Consider the following 5,236-nt stretch of genomic DNA (forward strand, 5'->3'; position numbering starts at 1 on the left):
TGCTCCCATACCGTGGCTATTGTGAATAATGCTGTAACAAAGATGAACATGCTGATATCTTTCAAATGTTCTGTTTCATTTCATATATGAACAGAAGTGTGATTGCTGGATCATATGGTAGTTGTATTTTTAATTTCTTGAGGAACCATCACACTGTTTTCCCTAGGGGCAGAAACCAATTTACATTCCTACCCACAGTGCATAAGGGTTCCCTTTTCTCCACATCCTCGCCAACAGTTATCTCTTGTCTTCTTTTTTTTTAATTATTATTTTTTCTTTATTGATTAAGGTCTCCTGTCTTCTTGATGGTTGCCATTCAAACAGGTGTGAGGTGAAATCTCATTGTGGTTTTGACTTGCATTTCCCTAATGATTAGTGATATGAAGCACCCTTTGTGAATCTGTTGACCATTTGGCTATCTTTGTTGGAAAAAACAAACAAACAACTATTCAGTTCCCCTGCCCATTTTAAATTTTTGTTGTTGCTGTATAAGTCCTTTGTATAATTTAGATGTTAACTCCTTATCTGATATATGGATTGCAAACATTGTTTTCCGTTCCACAGGTTGCCTTTCATTTTGTTGATTCTTTTGCTAGGCAGGAGATTTTTAGTTTCATGTAGTCTCACTTGTCAGTTTTTGCTTTTGATATCATACCCCAAAAATCATTGCCAAGATCAGTGTCAAGGAGCTTCTTCCCATGTTTCCTTCTAGGAGTTTTACAGTATTGGGTCTTATGGTTAAGCCTATAATCCATTTCCAGTTAGTTTTTGTGGGTAGTGTAGACAGGGTCCCATTTCATTTTTCTGTATGTGATTATCGTTTCCCCAGCACCATTTGTTGAAGAGGCTATCCCTTTCCTATTAAGTGTTCTTGGCTCCCTTCCCTCAAATATAAGCTCACCATATATGCAGGGATTTATTTCTGGGCTCTCCAGTCCGTTCCACTAGTCTGTCTGTTTTCATGCCAGGACTATACTGTTTTAGTTACTACAGCTTTGTAGTACAATTTGAAATCAGGAAGCATTATGCCTCTGGTTTTATTCTTCTTTCTCGGGGTTGCTTTGGCTTTTCAGGGACTATTGTAGTTCCATATAAATTTTACAATTGTTTCTCCTATTTCTGTAAAAAAAAAAAAAAAAAGAAAAAAAAGATGCCATTAGATTTAGATAGGGATTGCATTGAATCTATAGATGGATTTGGGTAGTATGGAAATATTAACCATATTAATTCTTCTTATCCATGAACATGATATCTTTTCATTGTGTCTTCTTCAGTTTCTTTTTATCAAAGTACTATTCTTTTTATTGTATAGATTTTTCACTTTCATTCTTTAAATTTATTCCTAAGTATTTTATTGTTTTTGATGCTATTGTGAATGGGATAGTTTTCTTTATTTCTTTTTTAGATATTTCATTGTTAGTGTATAGTAGGGGTGTTGAACTCAATCAGAGAAGGGGCCAAAATCTAAAATCTAGCCTAAATCGCAGGCCGAATGGTTTACTGAACAGTCATAAACTGTCATTGTGATGGAAACGCAGCGGAGTGCAGTGATGACAGCGCGGTGCGGGCCACATTGCAAGGCCTGGCGGGTCGGATTTGGCCCGCGGGCCTTGTGTTTGACACATGTGGTGTATAGAAATACAACTGATTTCTGTATGTTGATATTATATAGTGCAACATTACTGAATTCGTTGATTAGTTCCAGCAGTTTCTTACTTGAGTCCTTGGAATTTTCTGTATATAAACTCATATCATCTACAATTACTTTCTTCTTTCCATTTTGGATGCCTTTTATTTTATGTCTTGCCTAATTACTCTATCCAGAACTCCCAGTACTGTTTTGAATTTGTGTGATAACAGTAGACACCCTGGTCTTGTTCCTGATTTTAGAGGAAAAGCTTTAAGTTTTTCACCACTGAGTATGATGTTAACTGTGGGTTTATCACATATGACCTTTATTCTGTTAAGGTATGTTTCTTCTACACCCAAGTTGTTGAAGGTTTTTATCAAATAGTATTTTGTCAAATGCTTTTTTCTAATCTATTGAGATAATGAGATGATTTTTATCTTTCATTCTATTAATGTGATATATCTTGAACCATCCTTGCATCCCAAAGATAAGTCCTACTTGGTCATGTGTATGATCTATTTAATATGTTGTTGAATTCAGTTTGCTAATATTTTGTTGGTGAGTTTTGCACTTATATTTATCAGGGATATTGTTCTATAGTTTTCTCTTTCTGTAATCCTTATCAGAATTTGGAATCCTGGTAATACAGTCTCATAAAATGAAGAAAATTACATTTTTGGAAGAGTTTTGAAACAATTGGTGTTAATCTTTCTTTAAATATTTAGTGGGGTTCATCAAGAGAGCCATCTGCCCCCGTAGTTTTCCTGGTTATCAGAAGGATGTTTTGTTCTAAAGACTTCTTTTGTTTCTGTATATTGTTCAAACAAATTTTTAAGGTGATTTTTCTTTGTTTTTATTGTTCTGTTTGTCTGCCCCACTTTTATCTGGGCTTTTCTGTGTTGGGAGGTTTTTGATTACTGATTCAATTTCATGACTTATTGGTCTGTTAAGATTTCCTATTTCTTCCTGATTCAGACATGGTAGGTTGTATGTTTCTAGGAATTTATTCATTTCCACTAGCTTATCCAATTTGTTGGCCTATAATTACTCATAGTAGTCTCTTATGATCCTACGAGTTTCTGTAATATTAGTTGTAATGTCTTCTCTTTCCTTTATGATTTTATGAATTTCAATCTTCTTTTTAAATCTTTATTTCTTCTAAATAAAGATTTGTCAATTTTGTGTATCTTTTTGAAAAACCAGCTCTTAGTTTCATTGATCTTTTCTATTGTTTTTCTGATCTGTATTTCATTTATTTCCACTCTGAATTTTGTTATTTCCTTCCTTCTGGTAATTTGGGGCTTCATATGTTTTTCTTTTTCTAGTTTCTCGAGATGTAAAATTAGGTTGTTTGAGGTACTTCTTTTTTCTTACTATATGCATTTATCACTATAAACTTCCCTCTCAGAACTGCTTTTGCAACATCTCTTGAGTTTTGCTGTACTTTGTTTTCATTTTTATTTGTTTTGAGATTTTTTTATTTCCCTTTTTATCTCTTCTTTGACCCACTAAATTTTCAGGAGTCTGTTGTTTAGTTTCCACATGCGTGTAAAATTTTCAACTTTCCTCTTGTTGTTGATTCTAGTTATACCACTGTGGTTGGAAAAGATAGTTTGGTATGATTTTAGTCTTCGTAAATTTTCTAAGACTTGCTTTGTGGCCTATCATATATCATCTATCCTGGAGAATGTTCTACTGCTGACGGATGAAATATCCTATAAGGTCCATTTAGACTAATGTATGGTTCAATTCCAACATTCCTTGTTGATTTTCTGTCTGGTTGATCTATTCATTGCTGAAAGTGGGGTTTTGAAGTCCCATACCATTATTATATTGTTGTCTATTTCTCCCTTCAGATCTGTTACTATTGTGAAAATATTTAGGTGCTCCAATGTTGAGTGCATATATATTCACAATTATTATATTTTCTTGATGAATTGACCCCTTAAAAATATGGAACAATTGATGAATTTGCATGTCATCCTTGTTCAGGGGCCATGTTAATCTTTATTTTTCCAATTTTAGTATATGTGTTGCTAAAGTGAGCACAACCAACAGTATTAAGATCAGATAAAATTGTAGTTTTAAGCCACTATATTTTCAGGTGGTTTTCAAACACAGTAGATAATTGATAAATACTTAATCTGATTGATGAATATAGGAAGAGAGGCTGAGGGTATACAATTCGACCCCTTCTTCAGGCTCCTTTTGGGAGGAAGCATCTCTGAGAGTCCATGTTCTTTTGTCATTCACACAGTAAATCTTCAGGATTGAAATGCACTGATATATACTTTTTCCAAATGCTAAAGGGCCAAGAGTTAAAGCCAGTATTTGGCTGAAATCAAGACCAAAATCAAATGAGAAAAAAGAATAAATCTGAAAAATAATTTAAATTTAGAATATTATCATCATTTTAGTAGTCACCAATTGAAAAGTTGATTAGTGAAGTAAATGTATCTTAAATATTTTTAACAATGTATTTCTTTTTTTCCTTATAATCTTTATTATGTCAAAATTGAAAGTAATTTGTCAAGATTTTGAATTTTTCTCCCCTTGAAATTTTAAGGTGGTAAAAAACAATCATTTAATTCATTCTCACAAGATGTGAAAAATTCTCAAAAAGGACTTTTTATTGAGAGCACTTAGTGTCCTTTTATGGGATTTGTCTTGACACTTTTCTATTACCTATTTTATGCAAGTGTAGTTTTCCTGGTTATCAGAAGGATGTTTTGTTCTAAAGACTTCTTTTGTTTCTGTGTATTGTTAAAACAAATTTTTAAGGTGATTTTTCTTCTGTTTGTCTGCCCCACTTTTATCTGGACTTTCTCTTTTCTTTATCTAGCTTTTCCTTTCCTGATAAATTTTGATTTAGCTCCTACCTTTTGCCTAAGTGTGGGACCCTATAGAAGGTAGGAAGGTGGTATTGCTAAGCCTGTCAGCCTGGCTTATTACAGGCCCCTTGCCTCACCTGCTAGTCAAGGGGCAAACCCCTCAGAATGTGATTTTATTCGGAAGTAGAGTTGTTGCAGATGTAACTAGTTAACACGGAGTTGTACTAGATTGTAGCCCTGCTCCAATGTGACTGATGGTCTTATGAGAATACTAGAAGCCCAGTGCATGAAATTCATGCACTCAGGGGGGTAAGAGGGTGCCTCAGCCTGGCCTGTGCCCTGTCACAGTGTGGGAGCCCTGAGATCTATTGCTCCAAAGAGGTAGGCCCCACCCACCCAGCCAGGGCTCCTCCAAGGATTGCCCCAAAGAGGTAGACTGGAGCCTGACTTGGCACTGCGTGGAGACAGGAGGCAGGACCTCCAAGCAGGCTCTGTGCCGCATCAAGCCCAGCATCAAGCCCAGCCCCGCCCACCTGTGTTCCTCCTGCTGTGCACACAGCCATCTTGTGACGGCTAAGGGCATCATGGCTTGACAACCACTTTTATTAGTAAGGTTGGCTATGAAAATGGAGAAAATACATGTGACGACAATGGCAGAGATTGGAGTTATTGTAGCTGCAATGCCAGAGATTGCCCACAGACCCCCAGAAGCCAGGAAAAGGCAAGGAAGCATTCCCTCACTGGTATCAGTGGGTGTGCAGGCCTGCAGATACCT

General features: G+C 35.8%; 1 non-coding gene across 1 annotated transcript; it reads right to left on the reverse strand.

Moving 5' to 3' along the window:
* Positions 1-3,577: 3,577 nt before the first annotated feature.
* LOC118712019 lies at positions 3,578-3,679 on the reverse strand. The gene has a single exon (XR_004985943.1). It is a non-coding gene; the product is annotated as a U6 spliceosomal RNA (small nuclear RNA).
* Between the last annotated feature and the right edge of the window lie 1,557 nt (positions 3,680-5,236).

This window comes from Pipistrellus kuhlii, unplaced genomic scaffold (assembly GCF_014108245.1).
Source record: "Pipistrellus kuhlii isolate mPipKuh1 unplaced genomic scaffold, mPipKuh1.p scaffold_m20_p_8, whole genome shotgun sequence".
NCBI lineage: Eukaryota > Metazoa > Chordata > Mammalia > Chiroptera > Vespertilionidae > Pipistrellus > Pipistrellus kuhlii.